Source organism: Coptis chinensis, chromosome 8 (genome assembly GCF_015680905.1).
Source record: "Coptis chinensis isolate HL-2020 chromosome 8, ASM1568090v1, whole genome shotgun sequence".
Lineage (NCBI taxonomy): Eukaryota > Viridiplantae > Streptophyta > Magnoliopsida > Ranunculales > Ranunculaceae > Coptis > Coptis chinensis.
Genome location: NC_141463.1, coordinates 19,518,925 through 19,543,540, shown reverse-complemented (window position 1 = coordinate 19,543,540; position 24,616 = coordinate 19,518,925). Strand labels below are relative to the sequence as shown.

The 24,616-nt window shown below is 35.9% G+C and overlaps 1 long non-coding RNA gene across 21 annotated transcripts; it reads left to right on the top strand.

Annotated features, from left to right (window-relative positions):
- Window positions 1–5,159: 5,159 nt before the first annotated feature.
- Window positions 5,160–12,779, top strand: LOC147480388 (uncharacterized). 21 transcript variants are annotated; one of them, XR_015206540.1, is made up of 14 exons: window positions 5,160–6,058; window positions 6,168–6,317; window positions 6,424–6,497; window positions 6,901–7,002; window positions 7,312–7,409; window positions 8,040–8,167; window positions 10,305–10,380; window positions 10,666–10,866; window positions 10,963–11,004; window positions 11,337–11,481; window positions 11,594–11,684; window positions 11,771–11,832; window positions 11,987–12,052; window positions 12,333–12,779. It is a non-coding gene; the product is annotated as an uncharacterized LOC147480388 (long non-coding RNA). The 21 variants fall into 21 exon arrangements; XR_015206550.1 differs by having other exon boundaries at window positions 5,160–5,928; window positions 6,022–6,058; window positions 10,666–11,481; XR_015206548.1 differs by having other exon boundaries at window positions 5,160–5,946; window positions 6,022–6,058; window positions 10,666–11,481.
- The last annotated feature ends 11,837 nt before the right edge of the window (window positions 12,780–24,616 follow it).

Below are 24,616 nucleotides of genomic sequence, written 5' to 3'. Positions count from 1 at the left end.
CAACAAGGTTTTGCGCCAGAAGATAAGTTATAAGATATTTTTTTGTTCAGTCAATTAAGTAACACATATTTTTCCAGCAACACCTGGCGGGTATAATGAAGGCAAGTTCTTTCACCTTTCATATTTAATGATTTCTTTGTACTGTTAGCTGGCAAAAATCAAATAAATTTGGTCGAAACTATTCTTAAGACCATTGATAGTTTAAAGTTAAGGATACCATTCTCTCTTATTGAGGTCTATTAGTTTGATGTACTAATGTGACTCCTGTTGGGAGATTTCACTAGAAAGTCACACCTCAATCTAGTTACTTTCTATCCCAAATGATTTCAACTTGGAGCTCACACCAAGGAAATCACCCACCCAAGACTTTGGTAGTTATCACAACAAACTCAAACAAGCAAAGCCACTAATTTATCATCACCCATAGCAAGCAAACAATAAATAAGGAAGTAAATATGCAAAGAGACACAAAGATTTAGGTGGTTCGGTAAATGTTACCTACATCCACACAAGAGCCAAGTTTTCTTTATAGCAAAGATTGGAGAGTTTACAAGAGATATCAAGAATCAAGAACAAGAGGCCTCACTCAAACCCTAGCTCAATAGAGCTCCCACAATACCCAAGAAATGAATCTCTCAAAAGTTGTCTCAAAACCCTAATCTATTTCCTTTATATAGGTGTACATAGAAAAAAAGGGGAGAAAAGGTTTGGGGCCGAAATATCGACAAATCGTCGAAATTCCGAAAAGTTTCAGAACTCTAAAGCTTGCTGGTGAGATACCGGAGCTTCATACGCTCAACTGTTCCACAGCCCAACAATCTCCCACTTGGAACCTTCGAGATTCTACATGCACATCACATCTCAATTGTAACAACTCTATCCAATTCCAATTTACTAAAGAAACACTCGGCTCATCCATCATGGTCTTCAAGCAAGAAGACCCACCGAAGTTGAACACAACTTCAACTTCTCAGTAGGCACGGTCTTGGTCAACATATCCGCCGGATTCTCACTCCCTTGGATCTTCTCAAGTGCCAAAACCTCATCCTCTAACAGAGATCGGATAAAATGATACCGGAGACCAATGTGCTTGGTCCTAGAATGAAAGGCGGAATTCTTAGCAAGATGTATAGCACTCTGACTGTTACTGTGTAACACACTTCTCTCTTGCTTCATCCCAAGCTCTTCCATTAATCCCTGTAACCAGATCATCTCTTTGCTTGCCTCTGTAACGGCCACATACTCTGCTTCTGTGGTAGACAAAGCAACAATCTTCTGTAATTGAGAAATCCAACTCACTGCAGTAACACCTACTGTAAAGACATAACTAGTAGTGCTTCTTCTGCGATCTACTTCTCCTGCAAAATCGGCATCCACATACCCTTGCAGGTTCACAACACCCCTTCCATAACATAGGCATTTCTCTGTAGTACCTCTCAGATATCTCAATATCCACTTCACGACTTCCCAATGTTGCTTGCCAGGATTAAACATAAATCTAGTAACAGCTCCCACTGCTTGGGCTATATCCGGACGCGTGCAAACCATGGCATACATAAGACTTCCAATGGCAGAGGCGTATGGTACCTTAGCCATGAAGTTTCTTTCCTCAATAGTCTTGGGAGAGTGTTCCTTGGACAACTTGAAGTGGACTGCCAAAGGTGTGCAAACTGGTTTCGCACTACCCATGTTGAACCTCTTCAATACCTTCTCAATATACTCAGCCTGAGACAACTCCAGAATACCTTTCTGCCTATATCTCTTCGATCCTCATCCCTAGAATCTGTTTCGGTTGCACCCAAGTCCTTCATAGAGAACTCACTTGCTAACTTCTCTTTCAATCTCCCAATTTCTGACATATCAGAACTTGCTACTAACATATCATCAACATATAGCAACAGGATGACGTAGCTGGAGTCGAACCTCTTGAAGTAGCAACAATGGTCAGCGTTGCACTTATAGTAGCCATTTCCTTGCATGAAGTTATCAAACTTCATGTACCACTGCCTAGGGGCTTGCTTCAAACCATACAAGCTCTTTCTGAGCCTGCATACCATATTCTCTTTACCCTTCTTGATGAAACCCTCCGGTTGCTGCATGTAAATTTCCTCAACTAGGTCACCATGGAGGAAGGCAGTTTTAACATCCAACTGCTCAAGATACAAATCTTCGCTGCAACAATACTCAACACTGACCGAATAGTATTCAGTTTCACCACTGGGGAGAATATCTCTGTGAAGTCAACGCCTGCTTTCTGCTGAAAACCCTTGACTACTAGCCTCGCTTTGTATCTCTGGGAACCATCATGTTCCTCTTTGACTCTAAACACCCATTTGTTCTGTAGAGCCTTCTTGCCCATGGGTAGTTTGGCTAACTCCCACGTGCCACTAGAGATGGGGACTTCATCTCATCTTGCATAGCAAGCTCCCACTTGCTTGCATCACTCACCTCCAATGCTTCATCATAGCATTGAGGCTCGCCACCATCAATTAAGTAGCAAGTAATTCACATAGGTGGAGGGTGGATATCTCGTACTCGGTACATGTGGCCTGGATGTCTTCCTTGGGGCACGAGGTGGAGATGGACTCGGTGGTGTAGTATCCTCATTATTCTCTGAGTCACTACTACTGTCATCCTCTGACTGTGGGGCTCCCACTATACCACGACTTACATCAAAGTCTTCCAACTCAACATACTCTGTGCCGCTCTCTGTACCCGATTCCTTGGTTTGTGCTTCATCTCTGTCCTTGTACATCACCTTCTCATTAAACACAACATCTCTACTACGAATGATTTTCCGATTTTGATCATCCCAAAAGCGATACCCAAAATCATCACCGCCATAGCCGATGAAGGTGCACTTTAGTGACTTAGCATCAAGCTTGCTTCTAGCTTGGTCACTAATGTGGACATAGGACACACAACCAAACACCTTCAAATGGGAAAGGTTCACATCCTTCCCGCTCCACACTTCCTCTGGAATCTTAAAATCCAAAGGTACTGATGGTCCTCTATTGATCAGGTAAGTGCCGTGCTAACTTTTCGCCCCAAAACTGCTTGGGCAAGCCGCTTAGTGTACGCATACACCTAGCTCTCTCTGTCAGTGTTCTATTCATCCGCTCTACAACCCCCATTCTGCTGAGGTGTCCCTGGCAAAGTATTTTCCATCTTGATGCCATTGTCAGCACAGTACTTCTTAAAACCTGAATCCTCATACTCTCCACCGTTGTCGGATCTCAGCTTCTTTGCTTTCAAGCTTGTCTCATTCTCAACCATGGCCTTCAAAGTCTTGAATACTTCAAATACTTCTGACTTGTGTCTCAAGAAATAGACCCACACCTTCCTAGTATGGTCATCAATGAAAGTCACAAAATATGACTTTTCGCCAAGTGAAGAGACATTAGCTGGCCCCCCAGACATCTGTATGAATCAACTCAAGCCTTCTTGCTTTCGGAGTCTGACCCATTCTCTGAAAACTCACCCGCTTCTGCTTTCCAAATACACAGTTCTCCACGCTTAAGTCAATTTCAGTCGATCAGAAACTTTGGGAGTTTACCGTAAGAGTGAAGGATTTTCATTCTGTCTCACTCATGTGACCAAGTGCGGTGCCAAACATTCGGATCCTCTTTGCCATGTGCCACGGCAATCGACTCACAACCATGTGCAGTCATGTAGAGAGTACCATCTTTCTTACCATTTGCAACAATCAATGAACCCTTCGAGACCTTCCAAGTATCACCGGTGAAGACTGTAACAAATCCTTCACTTGCCAATTGCCCCACAAAAATCAAATTCTTCCTCAAATCCGGAACGTGTCTGACATCCCTCAATAACCATGACAAGCCATTCATCTTGACATGCACGTCACCCTTGCCGACAATGTCACAAGGTTGGTCATCACCGAGAAAGACCGTTCCAAGGTCACCTTCGGTGTAGTTCTCAAGGAACTCTCGATGTGAGGTAGCATGGAAAGATGCGCCGGAATCAAGTACCCAAGACTCCTTCTTGTGCTCCATCGAACATATCAAAGCGTCATCTACCATCTCAACAACATTAGTTTCTTGATTCTTTTTCTTGTTCTTATTAATGTTGTTGTTGTTTCTTGGTGCCGGACAATTGGGGCTATAGTGGCCGGCCTACCACAATTATAACACACCACTTCACTTATGTCTCGAGGTTTGTGTTCAACGCTTTGCAATTGGGGGCTTGAGATTTCGATCTCCCCTCCACTTCTTCTTACCACGATTCTGTTTGAATTTCTCCCCTTACTTTTCGATTGCTCAATGCCGACCCGAAGTTGACCCGAAGATGAAGGACAATCTGTCTCGAATTTCCTCGGTTAGTACCATACTAACAACGTGCTCAAACTTCAACTTGGTCATTCCTTGAGCCACTAATAGCCGCGAATCGTAGCCTTCCAACTTGGAGGCATTTGTCCAAGTATTGCCAAAGCTAGCACCTCATCACTAAATGTAATCTCAACCGACTCCAATTGGTCCTTAGTTTGGTTGAATTCATTTAAGTGATCCTTGAAGGATGTCCCCTCCGACATTCTCATACTAAATAGCTTGGTGATCAAATAGACTTTGTTAAGCGGCGAGGAGGGTTCATACATCGTAGTAAGTGCCTCCATGAGAGACTTCGCCGTCTTCTCAGTCTTAATATTGAAGGCTACCGACTTCGAAAGACTCAATCGGATTATGGCCAAGGCCTTTCTATCCTGCAAATCCCATTTGTCTTGCGAAATCTCCTCAGGCTTCTCACTTATCAACGTTTCCATCAAATCCTTTTGATAGAGAACGTCCTCAATTTGCATCTTCCAATAGCCAAAGTTTGTTCCATCAAACTTCTATATCAGTAGCTTTCTTTGTCGGTCGTCATGACTTTACTGAATCAAAACCAACGGTGGAGAACCTCTCAGAGGAATTTCCTCAAACACCTAGCCTCCAATGCTAAAGGTGGAGTCTTTTCCTCACACACCCTGTAGCTCTATTACAGTCTTGTCCTATAGCTCGATACCACTTGTTGGGAGATTTCACTAGAAAGTCACACCTCAATCTAGTTACTTTCTATCCCAAATGATTTCAACTTGGAGCTCACACTAAGGAAATCACCAACCCAAGACTTTGGTAGTTATCACAACAAATTCAAACAAGCAAAGCCACTAATTTATCATCACCCATAGCAAGCAAACAATAAATAAGGAAGTAAATATGCAAAGAGACACAAAGATTTAGGTGGTTCGGTAAATGTTACCTACATCCACACAAGAGCCAAGTTTCCTTTATAGCAAAGATTGGAGAGTTTACAAGAGATATCAAGAATCAAGAACAAGAGGCCTCACTCAAACCCTAGCTCAATAGAGCTCCCACAATACCCAAGAAATGAATCTCTCAAAAAGTTGTCTCAAAACCCTAATCTATTTCCTTTATATAGGTGTATATAGAAAAAAGGGGAGAAAAGGTTTGGGGCCGAAATATCGACAAATCGTCGAAATTCCGAAAAGTTTCAAAACTCTAAAGCTTGCTGGTGAGATACCGGAGCTTCATACGCTCGACGGTTCCACAGCCCAACAACTCCATGACTCATATTTTATCGCACTTTCGCAATAATGGACCTTTCTAGCTCTCTCTCTCTCTCTTTTAAAGTAAATTGTAAACAATCTCAACTAGGAAGAAAAGATCTGCATGCCCCTACAGTTTATAACCAACATTGTTCTTTAATGTTGATTGGGAAGTACTAATCTTTCCCACTTATTTTGCACACTATTGTTACTGAATTGTTGGTAACGTTTATTTGTTTGTAATCGAATTTCCCTCCTGTTGGTACTTGGTAGCTCTCTCTCAGTTTTGTAATTTTCCATTTTTTTAAAGGTGACCAGGTTAGAAGCCCCCCTCAAAGCATTCACAAATTTCCATAGTGCTAAACGTATGATATCAAGAGAAAGTAATGCTGCCTTTCTCTTCTACGGAGGACTACCATGGTGAAGCCATTAGCTGACTGAATTTTGGATTTTTGCAGTGTTGGATTAGCGATACTTTGAACCTCCAGCTGATTGGTTAGTTTCTATGCTACATTTGTTGCTGGTAGTTCGTTAGTTATGGATTTTCCACTTGAATATCAGAAGTTATGTCAGATCGACACCATGAAACTGCTTTTCTTGATAGGAGTGATCGCCTCTGTGGTTTTGATTCTTCTGTTCTTATCAATTCCATATGGAAATGTTCTGCTATCTCTCTTTCCTTCTGGCATGGTTCCGTCAATTGGAAAAACCTCCCATTTAGCTGAAGAGTCTTCTCAGGACTCCTATATGATTGGTAATATTTCCTCTACTATTTTTATCCACTCTTATCTGTGAAATTCCAATAACCAATTAGATTATACTTTAATTTTTTTAAGTGTTCTTTCATTGAATGTGCTAAGATTTCATAATCACGACATTCCTTTGCATGGTTAGTAATTTCCAGACATCATTTGCAGCACCTCTTGGTTTACCGGTAATCAACAATCACTGCTTTTATTGTTCTTCAACAATTAGTAAACCAACTCTTACTGATTAGTGTCATTATGACTTTTTATTTTTCTTCAACGATCATACCACTTTTATATGAGACACAATACACAATATTGCGTAAACGTTCATATGAGACAGCTCCTTAAGCTAAGTTTGAGACCCTTTTTCCATTTTCTCTTTTGCAAATAGTAATTTCAGATGAGGCTAGGGGTTAGGCCGTTAGGGAATTTATCGGAGCCACTTGTAATGTAGTCTAGGCATTTCTTAATTGTGGCCCAAAGCAGTCTACTGTGGACTTTGAATGAACCATATTATTATATTATTATTATTTTTTGTAGGATGAACCATTCAATTGTTGAAAAAATGAAAAAGAAACTGTTCCATAGGGCTGGGATAGAGGGAAATGTGTATAAGCAAGGCGTGGCAAGCTTTGGGCCAAAATGCACCATAGGCCAGGATGTGAACAAGTGCATAAACTGATATACAAGGTGCGGCACAAATAGTTATTAGCTATAATTTTTATGTTACCCTTTCAGTCGTCTATAATTGCAACATAGAATGAATTGACTCGACCATAAGACTTTCTTCTAAATTTACATCCCTTGCATTGAGTGCTTAGGGATGTAATTTCCAGTTTATTAGTATATAATTTTATTTTTTTAAAGTAAGGGAGTTGATATATTTAATCTCTTCTGTAGTTGTGATCTTCAAATCTTGCCTTTCTAAACATTTCAAACATACAATGTTTAAATATGCTATTTATGTCAAATTATGGTGTTGGTGGTTTTCATTTTTAGGTAAGCGATGGTGGTAAATAGACGAGTGGATTTGGAAGCAAATGATCAAATGAGCAAATGATCAAGGGTGGAGAGTCTACTGCAAGGTTTAGGAATATGTACGTTTATACTTTTTTATTGACAATATTCGAAGTTGGGTTCAAAGCATTCAACATTTGTTTTTTTGAGCCTCTGAATGCTAAATGTTGAATGCTAAATGACACATTTTCTGAATGTTGATTGCTGAACTCTGAAATACATGTTTGTTTTCTGTCAAAATGATCTGGCTCTGAATACTAAATATAAATTATTTGGACAATTTCACCTGTTGTTATCTATTTTGAGCACAACTTGATTGTTTATAAAAACAAAAGATATGAAAATACCAAGTTAAATTAAATTACATGTTATTATTATAGAAGCGAAAATAAATGCATTTATCTATTTATTATTTTTTCGGCTAATTAGTTAGAAAAATGATGCCAATTTGGAAAAATTAGTTACCAATTTGTTGTAGAAAAATTTTCATTGGCTCATTTTTCTTTTAAAAAAAATGGGATGGGCTTTGCTTTGTAATTAGTTGTTACTTTCCGATCATATCACCTCAAATTTTAAACAATCTAATATAGTGGGAAGAAGCAAACAAGTAGTTCACCAACTAATGAAGACTTTGAGTCGGTCAAGAATGTGTTGATTATGTTAGCATGGTATAGTTCTGAACTTCTTGGAATTGCGGCATCTTTTTTTAGGTCACCCGCATCAAATGTTGAAGCCCAAGATAGAGTGCTTGAGCTGGGTAGAGATAGGTCTTATGTAGTTGATTGTGCCCAAGTCATGGAAAGCAGTAAGGACTTTGAGCGGTCTTATTTCTTTCCAGGTTTGATAGCTCTCAATTGTGTCCATAAGTTTGTTTTACAGTTTATTCAGTTACATGCATTAATATCAGTTTCTCAGTATACATAATTAGAATTTGTCAGTGACACATTTATGTGTTCGACATCTCCAACACTTTTGTACAAGACTACCGTTTGTACAAGACTACACTTTTGGACAAGATGCGAGCATAATTTTGCAGTTGATTGGCTTGCATGATTAACCTCATTAAGCAATGTAGACCTAAACCTTCCCCTGAATAATCTTTTAAGTCATTTTTTTTGTTATTGGAGAATGCGGAGTTTAGCTTTATATCGGAATGTACAAACATAGTTTCAGAAGCTATGGAGGCATTATCGAGATTTGGATAGTTAGATTTAAAGGAGCCAAAGTACATAGGGTTTAGCCTCACACGAATTCAAGTAAGTAAATTGGAATCTATGTATGTGTGAGTTCCACATAATTTATAGGAAGTGTTTTCCATAAATCAACTATCAATACAAATTGAGCGCATAATAAAGCCTTAATGAAAAGAGACAATTGAAGGCCCGTAAATTATGTGATTTCTCTTGGAAAGTATTATTGGTTATCCCCATGCATATCTATATCTGTATTATAAGAAACAATTTCTTTCCTAAATAGCTTTTCAATGCTAACTAAGACATTCATGGATCCACGTAAAGAAAAAAGAATTGTAGACGTACAAAGGCCATATCCGAACAAAGATATTGACTCCCTAATAATTTAAATCTTTGGCATTCATTTCATGGTAGTTTGACCATTTTTTTTCTTCCCTATGATGGGGGCGTGTCAACGAGTATTCAAAATTTGGCAAAATATTCTATTGAAAATTTTCGTCTTGGTATGAAGTCGTTATTGCCTATGTCTTGCAGTTGTAAAAACTAATTATTAAGTAGTATATTATTGTTGATGATAATAGAAAAGAGTTAAATAATCTGTCATGGCATCAAGATGGATGTGTGGAACCTTTTGTAGTTTCTCCCCAAGTAGTGCTGGCATGGACGACCATAATTTATCTTTGTTTATATTTTACCTACTTATTTATTCGCATTTATTGGCTCGAGTGTTCTGAAAAAATGATTGTAGATACTTCTCCTTTAAATTTTGGAATTTGCGTACGTTTGCATTCATATATGATAGTAAAACATTTCATTTAAGTATATGGTACTAGATTCTGGGGCATTGTATGAAATTATGGATACATCACTTTCCAATTCCAATTTCTTGATGTGGTTATATAAAAGGTCTTCTCCTAAACAAAAGTTGGATAAAGCAAAACACACTGATCACTCAGTACTCAGTAGCTTATGTTACCATACTGGAAAGCTTCAGAAGGTGTTAGCATTTGAGTCCCGTCTTGAGCTGACCATGCATGCTGAAGAGGTTTTGAATAAGTTGTATACCTATGGGCAACTCATGACGACACTATTGCTATGAGGTCAATTTCTCCAATTTATCTCCTTAACTACTATAGTTGTTCCTCCCTAAAATAAGGAAAATTGTATTTAGCTCTGACATGGCATTCTTGCCTTCTTGGACAATGGACAGGCGTCTGATATTGAAAAATATTGTATCTGTGTGTTGACTTTCTGTTACCTACTTACTTAAATATTGATTCTCAAAACACAAACGTCCATGGATGGAAAATATATGTACGTTTTGTACTGACTGGTCCGGTTATTGACTGGGCGTGCTCTTAACTCGCGAGTTAATAAATAGTTAATAAATAGAATGATGTTGCTAAGATGCAGCTTTTACATACACAGTTGAAGGAATTGGATTTAGGATTCATAGCTCAATAAATATAAGCTACAATTCTGTAGAAAAAGACATGTACTCTAGATGGTGCTACCAATCTTAAAGTGATCTAAAGTATTGAGCGTGTTACCAATTTAGCTAATGCTTGAGTGTTCTGAAGAATTGAATTATGGGGATTTTGTTGCTTGAATGGGTGAGTACATCCTATCATTATTAATCTCTCTTATCATATTTGTAATTTCTCATCATTTTAAAGAAGATATTTTAATTTCGCTAAGCTTGGTAATAGGTTTCAGTAGCGTTAAAGCTTTTAGCAATTATTGGGATTCGTAACCTCCAAAGTATATGAATCCGATATGCAGGTACAAGTGATGTACAATTATATAGTCCACCACCTCACGCAGAGATTGGGATAACATGATGATTGGGAAAGCCCAGGTACATTTGAGTTGCATAATGTTATACTGGACAAACAAAGGAATTTCATTTCTGCGTTGTAATAACATCCATATACATATTGCGTGTATTCAGTAAAAATTATGTATGTCTTGCAACAAATGTAAGTTTGGATACATATCGACACATGACCAGAAAGTTAGAAATTTTGTATATTACTGTATAGAAGTTAACTTTTTACTGCTACTGCTGATTAGTATGTACAGTGATAATAATTAGTATGTACGTATAAAGTGTTTTTTTTTTCTTATTTTTTATATTCAGCAGCAAAAACTTTGTTGGACATGGTCAGTTTGATCATGTTTGGGTATCTTAGTGTTGGGTCGTTGTGGCTCAAAAAAGGCTCAAGAATGGAAACTACTATGATGAGCTCCAATATTGGATTGAAGTTCAAATGCTTAGCATAGCTTCCGAGGCTTTTGGTTCAGCCCTACATGTCCAATAGTAGCATTGCTTCCCGTATTAAAGGTAAAGAGCCATTAGATCGAAATTATGACTCTATTGTATGTAATATCGTGAAGTTTTGCTTATAGGATCCATTAATTAATGTTATTCCTCTTACAGGAGAGCTAGACTTTTTAACTTTTAGCAAGTACTTCGTCATTGGTTAGTATCTTCTTATCATGTAACAACACCTGTTTCTTTTTTTTAATTACCAGTTCTCTTTTCATGTGTTCTAAGTATCATTGATGCCAAATTTATCTCCTTCATTCTGCAAAAATTATAAGTGGCCAGTGGGTTGTAAAATATCTTAGTGGATTGTTTCTCAAGAGCCATATCAGTATATATAGATGCTATAAGTATTTCATAGGTGTGTTAGCCATGGAAAATCAGGTAGAAGAAAGGTTCTGCAATCCAACGACATAGGCGATGAGCTTGATTCCACAAACTTCATTTATGCTTCAGTTGATTATTAAACCTAGATGTTTCTGCTTTAGATATAGGATCTAGGTGAAGGGACAAACTTAAGAACCATTGTCACAAGTAGTTCACGGATGGGTTCGGATATTGAAGCCCAGCCAATCTGTAACTGCAACTCAGTTAAAGGAGATGAATACGATAGAAGATGAAAATGCACCTAAGGTATTACATTTTCCATGTCCTAGCTATTCCAGTACGACGTAAGCAGTCATTCAATAAACATTCTAGATCTTTGTTAAGTAATGTTTCATTCTATGTTTTTTTGTTTGAGTAGGCAAGGAAACCTCACACAATATCTAAACAGCAAGAAAGATGGACAGAGGAAAAGCATAAGAAGTTTCTCGAAGCTTGGCGTCGAATAGAAGGTAGCATTTGATATTAGCTGATAATCTCTGGAAGCTTACTTCTGCGTCCGTACCATCTCTCTAAATTGTTTTTCTTGACTTTGCAGAGCACGTGGGTACCAAAACTGCTGATTAGATTCGAAGTCATGCTCAGAAATTTTTCTCTAAGGTTTATTGCCCTTCTTACAATACATGTTTCTACCATAGATATTTTAAGTAAGTCGATGTTCATGACCCAAAGGTGTGAACATTTTTATATTAGGCAGATATTTATGGGTGGTATATATGAGTTCTCATTGCTCAGTTTTATGTTATTGATCTAGGTGGTCAGAGACTATGACATCACACAGTGTGAACAATATCCATCTATTTCAGGTTAGTCGTCGAAGGTAAGATGTTTAAGATCAACGATCTTTATGTAGAGGTCACACGGTTTCATTCCCCCTAAAGGCTATGGATCTTAATTTACTTCTGCAGTTGTCCGACCAAAGAAGCTCCCAGATTTGTTTTTGTTGAACACTAAAATACCAATGTGTCTAGCAACCAAATATGACTTCAAACATGGCACTCTAACAGCTACTATTTTTCATTTTTTATTTTTGCTTCTAACAAAATATCCAATCGCTAATGGAACCATATGTTATCAATAACTTATATACTTCTCTGCAGGTTTACTAGAAAGTCACCAATGCCTTTGGATGGACTAAGTTGCAGATCTGTATCAAAATAGGGAGTGGCAACTGTGCATTGAATAAATTGTTCAGCAATTTTTTGAAACAAGTATTGGGTCCAAAATGATTTTTTCAAGATGTGTATTATTATCTATATCTGCTAGAAAGGAAGCTGTGAAAATAAGAGTCGCGAAGATGGAATTGGCCTAACCGAAAAATAAATGAATGTTATTGGATAAGAGCACTAGAGGCAGTTTGTTTAGCACTGAGGATGCGCGTTCCTGATAAGAAATTTGTACTATTTTTCCCAATGCATGCATATGTAATGTGCTTTTGGGCAACAAATGTATGTGAACATCGTAATTTGTTGTATAAAGTAACCACTTCAAATAATGATACTTTGTCATACAGAACATTTTACAATATTGACAATCGAAAAAGTTTCAAGATTTATCAATCCTAAAAATAGTCTGCCAGATGATAATGTGGCATAGACATGATGAAAATGTAGTTTATTTGGATTTGTAAATACAAACATTTGGTGTCCATACTTTATTGGATATTACTGTGGAATTTTAGTGATAATTTCAACATTTTGGACTATCAAGCTGACAAAACAAAGGCCCAAATAAAATTTAATAACTCAAACTAATGAGCTTTGGCATTTTATTTACTGCTCTAAGTTATCTACTTTTAGAAATTAAAAAATAAATAAAAATGGTAAACCCATAATTTATAGTGGAGTTTGGGCTTTTAAATTAAAATCTAATAAATATATTATTTATTCAAGTGGACTTGGGGCTTTTGAATCACTAGCTATCAATACATATATTATTTATTCAAGTGTAATTTGGGCTTTTGAATCATTAGCTGCCAATGTAGCAGTCCCCGTTTGAGCTCTCTCAAGGTGTCCACGTCATTTTTTTTACTCACTAGAAATTAGGAGGTAAATAAGGAATATTAGGAGAAATTAGTGTGGTTATTAACCAAAATTGTTGGGTTCTTATACCAACCAAAATGAATGGAAAATAGGAAACTGGATGCAATGCATTGAACTAACTTCAAAAAATAAATCATGCAGCTGATTACTTTTCAAAGTTGTATAGATCATCAGGTGATCATTTTCTCTTTTTTCTCCCTCCTCTGGATCTCAAGTTAAATTATATCGTTGAAGAGAACAGGAGTGGAACAATGTATTTTAGAGGTTCATGATATACAGGTTGAGGTCTGCCATAATCTCTAATCTTTTTTTTAAAAAAAACTTCAAAAATAATTAACAGGAAATCAACAATTAGATGCAAAAGCATTGAATTAATCTCAAAGAATAATTAATGAAAAATTGGAAATAAACTCGATGCAAATGCATCGAACTAACCTCAAAGAAGAATTAACGAGAAATCAGAAACTCGATGAAAATGCATCAAACTAACCTCAAAAAATAATTAACGGGAAATTGAAAATTGGATGTTACATTGAACTAACCTCAAATAATAATTAACGGGAAATTATGGGTGCAACTGCATAAAACAAACCTTAAAGAATAATTAACATGAAATTAGAAAATAAATGCCAAAAAAAAAAAAAAAAAAAAATGGATGTAACTACATTGAACTAACTTCTAAGAATAATTAACCAGAAATTAGAAACTTGATGCAAATGCATTGAATAAACCTCGAATAATAATTAACAAGAAATTCTTGATGCAACTACATAGAACAAACCTCAAATAAATAATTAACGGAAAATAGGGAAATAAATGCAAATGCAATGAATGAACTAACCTCAAAGAATAATTAACAGAAAATTAGAAACTGGATGTAACTATATTTAACTAACCTCAAAGAATAATCAACGGGAAATCGGAAACTCGATGCAAATACATCAAACTAACCTCAAAGAATAATTAGCTGGAAATTGAAAACTAGATATAACTACATTTACATTAAAATAACCCCAAATAATTAATTAATGGGAAATTCTGGATGCAACTGCATAGAACAGTACAAACCTAAAAAATTTATTAATGAGAAATCGGAGACTGTATGTAACTACATTGAACTAACTTCATAGAATAATTAACAGGAAATTAGAAACTTAATTCAAATCATTGAATTAACATCAAATAATAATTAAGGGAGAATTCTTGATACAACTGCATAAAACAAACCTCAAAGAATAATTAACGAAAAATCGAAAAATAAATGCAAATGCATCGAACTAACTAACCTCAAAGAATAATTAACAGAAAATCAGAAATTGAATGTAACTACATTGAACTAACTTCAAAGATTAATGAGAAATCGTAAACTGGGTGCAACTGACTTGAACTAACCTCACAAAATAATAAACATGAATCATAAACTCGGACTAACCTTACAAAATAATTAATGGAAAATCGGCAACTGGATGTAAATGCAATGAATTAACCTCAAAAAATAATTAAAATGATGGGAATGTCTTGACAAGTATAGTTTTGATTTATCTTATCTCTTTGGTGATTTTTCAATTTCTATTATTGGAACTGTTATCTAATAGCAATATTCGTGACACGAGTTACTATTTAAAAGTTAAAGGCGTGTTGCAGTTCTATTTGGAATGACATACCTGAAATTGTGTTCATTCTTTTTGGTAAGTGAAGAAACATAAGAGATGAGTTAATTTGTCTGTCGTGGTTCAGTAATGGAGTAAACAGAGGAGGACTCTGTTGTTTTCCATTAGGGATGAATTTAAGTAGATGGTGGTGGGAAGTAAACAATTAGTAAATAAATGAAAATTTAACAATAGATTTTTGCTCATTTTGGAGGTGAATATACCTTTATTTTAGATTATGGGATATTTTTAGTGTTACTTTTTCTTGAATAATCAGTGCCGATTGTTGCCACTGCAAGTTATTGGTATTCATTTGCTTATATTAATCATTGATGTGGTAAGCTAATTTGTAACATAACAGAGGTTGTCTTGGATGTTGTATTAAGGCAACACCAGTAATCGTCGTTGACAAACTATCGAAAGGGTTGAAAATTCAAGCTTGGACAATGAAAAAACCTAGCATATTAGAAGATATTTGGAGCACAAGCACTTGTGAGATGAATACCAGTGCAATTCAGTTTCAGAGAAGTGTTTCTTCTATGAGCACATCTAATCGAACCCTTGAAGCCCATTATGGGCTTGGTAGCACAAACATCCCTCCCGAGTTTGTAAATCATGGTAAGTATAAAAGTTTTCAATGATCACTCTGTTGTTTAGTTCCATTTTTTAATTATGTATTTAGTTTCTTTCTATCACATAGTTGTTTACCTTCGAAATCTTCTACAGGTTGATTACATCAAATGTTTGAAGTCCTCATGACTCAAATGTTGGTCAATGTAATTTATACATGAGTAGCTTTGAACACTACTTTACTTCGTAGATCAGAAGAGATTTCTGAATCAAAGGTATATCTCAACTGATACGTACAAGGATTGGCATTGTTGTGCATTTGGCTACATGTTACCTACCTAACATTTCAAGCAAGTCGGTTTTGCAGTCAGGTTGTCGGTGATTGAACATGCATGTAGTAGTACTTTAGTCCATGTATAAGTTTATTTTTTTGACAGTGTATCATTGCGACAGTATGTGACCTATTATTTATCTAAAAATAAATAAAAATCGTGTTTGTTCAACTATTAGTTAATTGAGAAAGTGTGGATTAGAGAGTTTATTAATATATTGGCCTTAAATTAACAGATCCGGTCATAACCTTTATTTCTATCGTCTTCTACACCTCTCCTTCTGGAGGCAGGTACATAAAGTTATTATAGAAAACTAGATACTGCTGCATGGAGGCGATTATGCCGACTAAAGATGTTGTGATCACAGTGAAAATCATAGAAAAACCACCCATTTTGACGAAGAAAAAGAAATATTACTAAATTTCACCGTGCACTACGACTCAAATTTTGTGGCCGGAGAATGCTTCTACAGTGGAAATTGATGAGTGATATCTCAACAATTCAGGTAGCAATATCATATTGGCATAGTTATATCATCACACAACTAATACTCTGAACATATCTAATGTCATTAATTATATTCTTATCATTCAATTACACTTATTAAAAAAAAAAAATGAAAGTTAGTATTATATTAGTTATATTATTAATTATAGTTTTTAATATTATTTTATTTTTTATATTATTAGTTATAGTTTTTAATATTAATTTTAATTTAGAGCGTTGTTTCCAACCTTTGGATTTTATAGAAACAACATCGGTGTGTCCTTACTGTGATGCCATTGTTTGGTATGAAGAAAGGAATGACAGAACGAAAAATCCTCAAGTTAGAAATCTTTGATGATCCCACATAGTGAATCATGAATAATTTTTAGTTTTATTTTTATTTTATGTCATGTTTCAAGGACACAACATAATCATCAATAGTAGTTAGTAAACACACAAACTTGCAAAGTATCAAGACATATTACAATTCAAAACAAAAAAAAGTGCTCTCCAAAAACAAAAAAACTAACACCAACTTTCTAAAACTAACAAACAACAGTTGGTATTTCTTAAAAATATCCACAGCTAGCTCAGCAGCCAACATATGTGCTTCAGCCTTGGACTTTGTTATCCATTTCTGTGTTTGTAACAACCACACATTTGTCTTCCCAATCTATACTCTGACATATTCTGATGCAGGTTTACTACTGAACCTGTCAAATCAAACATAAAATAGAAATTAAGCAAAAATAGAAATTAAGAAAAAGAGGAAGAAACGGCAAGTAGATGATATAAGGGGGAATAACCTAAGATCGTGGTTTGCAGGGTTTATACAACAACACACACACACGCACAGAGAAATTGCAATGGGAAAGAAAGCCCATCACCAACCCAATATGTAACACAAACATTTTAGGACTGTATGGACCTAGATATGACCACCAACGGGTGTGTATGGTACATGTATATGCATTACTAAGAATGTGAAGAGACTCCATACAGATCCTCACACACTACAAATAGGAAGGGCACAAGGAATAAAATAAGCAAAAGACATGTTAACTACTTCTGTTCAATTGCCAAAACACTTAACCAATTTCCCTGCTGGAAGTGGGAATGGATCAATAATCCCTTCCAATTGCCTAAAGCCATGTCATCGATATACAATGCCCTTCTCTAATGCATTTGTAAGCAAATCCAACTATCACACCTACCCTAGGGTATGACAACTCAGTTAAACAACAAACAAAAATAAATAACCTTCGGCTAATCAAGATCATGCACACGTATCAGAACACCACCCAAGGATCACTTGAAGAACTACTCTAACCATCTTCAAGAAGTTAATCAAAACAAGTATCTAAAATATAAAACGAGGGATATTAATTATACTATAAACAATGCAAAAAAAATTATATTATAAAAAACAATTACCTATCAACAATTTTTACTGCTAAATTCTTTTTTGTCTTTTTTTAGTATTCACATTCCGACCACTTGAATTTCTTTCATCATAAAGTTCTTGAATGGTCTTCGTTTTATGACGAGGACAAACAACATCTTCATCATATTCATCCAAATTAATATACTTCGTAAGAACTTCAACCAAAAATTTCACACAATTCAAGAAAGTTAATCCTTCAAAGTTTTTCTTATAATACTCGAGTAAATTATCCACTTCATTATTTACCCAGAACATCTTTATAGCATACGAACGAACACAAACACTTTTAAAAAAAAAAAACATTATAAGTAATTAAATTCCAAAAATAAATAAATAAAACTTACTCATCTAATAGGTTTCTCATCCTGAGAACCGACTTCTGAGTTTCACTATTTGCATAAACATTACATACACCACGGTATATACAACACCTCTTCTGCTTGATTTTTTTAATCAGATATTCAAAAACACCGAAAACAGTAATGCAGTCATAATTATATTGAACAAATGTTTCTGCTAACCATTTGTCTTTTGGAGAACCAAAATAATTACGAAATTTACATGAACAATCTCTACAAAACATTAAAAAAAAATAGACAAAGAAATTAGTAATCATTAAAAATAAACATTTAAACATAAAAATAAACGGATACTAATAAAAAAATAACTCAACTTAGATTTCCATTTTGATAAAATTCCAAGATAACCTGGAAAAAAAAATGCATTAAACAATGACTTCCGTATTTGACAGATCATATACTTAAATTTGAAAACTCATCCTAGCAAGGTCTTACCATGATAATAATTAGTAATGAGAGTTGGTGAGGATACACTCAAAAAAGAAATTACTACCAGAGATCCAAGCAAACTGTCTAACTATGGATAGTTCATGTGTATTCAGAGAACACATCACCCCAATATGCCTTTTGGTATAATAAGAAATTGCAAAAGGTACTTTATGAAAACGTAGTACTCAAATAGGAAGTAATAGAAGACGCACGCATGATTTCTCCTTATGTCTTCTTTATCCCAACATAAACTCACCACTACGCAAACACTAAACAAGGATAACTCAACAACAAACTCAATAAGGGTGGTTCTTCTCCCTCGGTAAAAAAACAAAAATAATTTTTCCATTTTGTGGAGGATGGAAATCCTAGACAATTGTTTAACTATATATGGTTAGTTCATGTGTATTAACAAAACCCGTCACCCAATACAGTTATACATACAAACATACAGTCATACGTACATACCTAATAAAAAACAACCAAGAATCAAAACAAAAATTTGAAACGGATAATAGATCTAAAAGAATGCCTAGCGTTCTCATTGTTCGTGGAATCCTAGAGTGCTAGCTAATTGATCACACAGATACCAAGTTCCAACAAAAATGTTAAGTTAAATACATGAATAATCTAGAGGGACAAAGATTCAAATATTTTATCAAGGTACAATAAAATCAAATAGAGGAGCCAAATGAAAGTCTATCTAAACAAAAATTACATCAAATAGTTGCAAACTAAATTAATTAATTAGCATCAATTAAATACCATTATAAAAATTGGAGAGTTGGGAATTAGTAATTAAAAAAAAAGTAAATAAACCAAAAAAAATTACCTCAAATTATTCTGTAAAAACAAAATAGCACAGCACAAGCTCAAGTCAACGTTGGAGAAGATAAAATTGATTAAAATCTTACCACGAGAAATATCTTCACACCTGTGAAGTTTCTATCGAATGAATCAAACAAATGGAAAAAACCTTGCCACGAAACCCAGTAATATAACAGGCCCAAATCGTAGGATGTTTTGCCTATGAATTAAAGTATAAAATAGGAAAACAAAAATGGTTGTTTGTCAAAATATAATCAATTAAAAAGAGTCAACAGTTAAATTTGTAGTTCAATGACTTTTCCAATTTCAATTTGTGCATAAAACTAAAATAGATTATACTTTTAAATTTTAGGATTTGTCAATGCTTTGGTCATGTTGAACTATATTTTTCTTTTATAATTATATATTATTATGCGTCAACACCCTTTCTACGAACCAGTTGTTCTACAAGGAAATAAAATCTAGGGCACATTGAATATTTAAAAAAAAAAACTATTTTGATCAAAACTAAAATCATTAAAATATTGATGTCACCTTCTTTCTTCCCGACGTGACCTTCAGTTATGAAGCCAGAAACATGTTGAACAAGTAAAATAGATTCTACTTCTAAATTATAGGATTTGTTAGTGGTTCATTCATATATGATAAGAGCCCAAAACTGTAGTTTTAACCCCTTAATAATCATACTTTTAGACCAATTATGTGAGTAATAATTAAGAGTTAACACTGATTACGTGTTTTTATGCATTTCAGGCTTCAAAGTCCATTTGTGCGAGAAATGTGTCACTTTTAGCGAGAGATAAAGGAGCAAAGGTTGGTTACTAAGGAGTTCCGTGATTAAAGGCCAAGATTCAAGAAGATAAAACCTTTCTAAAGCCTGGTCAAAAGCTGAAAAAAGTCGTCGGCGTAAAACAAAGACACAAGTCGCCAGAACTTCCGAAGTCGTATCTTTGGACTCGGACACCGGAATGGGGCCTACCTTATGTCAAAACGACCGGCTCGGAAAGAGCTTTCCAATGGTCCAAGCCTTGACCCAATTAGAGGAGCAGAAGTGGACAAAAAGTCTATTGAAGCCAACTGCAGCTGAAGAGGCCTTTTTGGACTGAAAGAATTGGGTTTTGGGCCTGATTCTCTGGCCCAAAACATGGCTCCAAGCCCATGCACGATTTTTGGATCTGAAAGTATAAAAACAAAAGCTTAGCTCTTTGTTAATGGTAGATAGTTAGACCTAGATTAGAAATTAGATTAGTAGCCTCCATTAATTAGTTTTAGATCTCAGTTTTAGAATTTCATTCCCTGTTTTAGATTAAAACTTTAAATCATTGTTCTTTATTGATTAGATAAATAAAATAGTTATTCTTGTTAATTTCGATTTTTGTCATTTACAATTTATTAGATCTAATTTCAATTCTTGTTATCATTCAATTCTTAGTTATTAATTAGATTTCGATTATTGTTTAGTTAAATTTCATAAAGTTAGAATCTTTGTAATATGTTGTATTCAATTTCAATGGGAAATGATGGTTTGATGAATCAAGGCTAAAACCTCCATTAGGGGTTGATGAAGCCTTGATGAAAACTTAGTTATATAGTGTAGAAGCGTTGTAGAGTCTATTCCATTCTAGAAGGTCGTGTTTTAGCCATGAGAATGGGTGGGCGACCTCACATGCTAGTTATAATTGGTAGAAATGCCATGTTAATTAGGGATTAGAGCGAGCAATTCTTACCGTAAGAACGTAAGAATTGGATTACAATGATCTATTCTAGGTGATTAAGTTGGATTCGGAGGTGGATTCAATTCCCTCTAATTCTTTATCTAGATTCAAGAACATTAGTATTTCCATATATTTCGTAGTGACATTCAACATATTGCTTTTCATATTGCATCGTAGTATAATTCCCCTTCGTAAAGCTCTCATTAGACTTAAGACCGACTAATTATACTAGAAAACATTCCATGCTAGAGAACTAGGAGTGGAACGAACTTCCTACTCCACTATATCTCATAGGATTGAGAGTAGAGAAATCTTTGATAAGCATATAGGACCATAAGATAGTTTGTAGTTTACTTACGTTTTGAGTTCATCATTCATTTCGTAGGTAAACTATTAATCAATTATATCTTTTATCAAATGGCGCCGCTGCCATCTTAGTTGCACTTTAGTATTGTTTTCATAGTAGAATTAGTCATTTTTAAGTCCCATTAAACCCACCCACCCTTGTTTGATTCATACTGTGGTTGTTCGTTTCAGCATTGAAAAGTTCCGCGAAAAATTACACGGAGCGACCGCTTCATACCGAAGCGACCCGCTAAGTTACTGGAACACGGAGCGCGACCGCGCCCATACCGAGCGCGACCCACGCTAAGTTACTGGAACACGAGCGACCATACCGATGCGACCACCGCTAAGTTATGGAACTTGGAACACGACCACGCCATCTATGCGGCGAAATGCGCCCTAAGCAAAATTTTCCAGATTTCTACAGGTTTGTTTCGAATTTCGATTTTTCAAGTTTTTCAATGTTTTAACTTGTTATATACACTGAACACGCGTAAACAAGACGCTATTCATAAGCGAAGCAAGGGCCAATCAGGTATTCCTTTCTTCCACACCTCGTGATCTCCGGTTAGAGGTTTCTACTAGTATATCAGAATTGTTTGGAGTGTTGCATGTTTAGTTAAGTTCGACTTAGTCTTGCATGAGATTAAGGTTTGGTCGAAGAAAAACAACTAATGTAATTACACGGCAACGTCAACAAACAAGTCTATCTAGTTTCCCACCACTACACCTCTAGCTACTATTTCACATACACCACCTGATATTATGGATGAAGAAAGAGAGACTCCTCTCTCTGACTTTTATAAAGCCTTGAGCGATAGCCCTAAATCTTGCATCGTTCTAGCAGACCCAGTGGGGGATTTCCGCATCCCCCCAAATATATTTAATTTGTTACCCGTTTTTCATGGTTTAGACCATGAAAAACCTTATCAACACATGCGTAGGATTGAACAAGTCCTTACAACATTCCACCATCCTACGGTTGGTGCGGAACAAATTAAATTGAGGGTATTCCCTTTCACCTTAGCTGATAAGGCGGCGTCTTGGTTAATTGCCCAAACGCCTAATTCTGTGGACTCGTGGGCCAAACTTGTTCAAATTTGTTTATGGAACATTTTTACCCACCCCTAAAGACGGATGAAATGCTTTCCAAGATTCACTTTTTCACATTTAATCCTCATGAATCATTTTGAGGCTTGGAATCGTTTTCACCGATCTCCTTATAGAGTGTCCACACTATCACCTAGCAAAAGACACGTTAGTTCGTGCCTTTTCAAAGGACTTCTACACCACCATAAAGAAGTCCTGACATAATGAATGGGGGTAGTTTCCTAAGTAAAAGGAGCCTCGAGGCATATAAATTTTGGAAGATCGGACTAAAGCGTAATAATAATTGGGGGTAGTGACGATTTACTCCGCTCCGCTAGTTCTTCTTCAACAGTTAAGGCTACCGGTATGTTTGAGGTTAAATCAGATCCCGAGCTTAAAACTCTAATTGAATCCCTCACTAAAAAGGTAGAGGTCATTTTTGTACAACAAAAGCCTATTGATAAGAGCCCAAAACTGTAGTTTTAACCCCTTAATAATCATACTGTTAGACCAATTATGTGAATAATAAGTAAGAGTTAATACCGACACGCAGCGTTTTTATGCATTTCAGGCTTCAAAGTCCATTATGTGCAGAAATGTGCCACTTTAGCGAGATAAAGGAGCAAAAGTCAGCAGAACTTCCGAATGCCATATCTTTGGACTCAGACCTCGGAATGAGGCCTACCTTATGTCAAAAGGACCGGCTCGGAAAGAGCTTTGCAATGGTCCAAGCCTTGACCCAATCAAAGGAGCAGAAGTGGACGAAAAGTCTGTGGAAGCCAACTGCAGCTGAAGAGGCCTTTTTGGACTGAAAGAATTGGGTTTTGGGCCTGATTCTCTGGCCCAAAACATGGCTCCAAGCCCAGGCACGATTTTTGGATCTGAATGTATAAGAACGAAAGCTTAACTCAGTGTTGATGGCAGTCAATGGCAGTAAATGGCAGTTAGGTTAGGTAGATAGCTTAGAATAGAAAGTAGCCATTAAAATAGCTTCTAGATCTAGATTTAATTGTTTTATTTAATTAGTTTCAAATCCTTTATTAGATTAAACCTTTGGATCTTGTTCTTCATTTGATTAAATCAATAAAGTAGTGTCCTTTATCAATTTCGTTTTTGTCATTTACAATTTATTAGATCTAAATTCAATTCTTGTTACCATTCAATTCTTAGTTATTAATTAGATTCCATTATTGTTTAATTAAGTAAATTTCAATGCTTTTTATTATGTTTAGTTTTAATCTCAATGGAAATGATTGCGGAATGATTCAAGGCTAAACCTCCATTAGAGGGGGTTGAGAAGCCTTGATGAAAGCTTGATTCCGTTTATCGTAGAGTCGTCGTAATTTCTATTCCACGCCAGAAATAATTAGTTCACCATGAGAATGGGTTTAATTGTTCACATGCTAGTTATTAATTGGTAGAAATGCCATGTGTAATTAGGGATTAGGAAGAACCGCTTGTTCTGCGTAGCAGTTCAATTCGGATTACAACGACTCGTCGTTAGTGGATTAAGTTGAGTTAAGGTGGAATCAATCCCCCTCTAACTCCTTATCATAGAATCACCATAGCATTCCCATAGTTGTCTGATAATCGACTAGTTGCATCTTGTGGGTAGTTGCATCGTAGTCTAGTCCCCTTTTCGTAAAGCTCTCATTGACTTTAAGTAGAGTATTGAGACTAGAAAACAAGCATACGGAAGGACTAAGAGTGGAACGAATCACTCTACTCCACTATATCGTACTATTGATTGAGAGTAGAAGCTTTGATAATACATAGTAAAAACTAGTTGTTAGTTTACTTACGTTGTGAATTCATCACTCATTTCGTAGGTAAACTAATCACAATTTTAATAGAGTTATCAAATGGCGCCGCTGCCATCTTAGTTTCACTTTCATATTGTTTTCGTAGTGTTAGTACTGTTTTTAAAGTCCCATTTCACCCACCCACCCTTGTTGAATCATCTTTGTGGTTGTCCATTTTATAGTTGAAAAATTTCGGGGGCAAAATTTTTACCTTGGCATCTCCTCCTTGAAGCGACCAGCCCTATGTTATCGATGGACGAAGCGTACCCGCCCCATATGGGGCGACGACCCCTA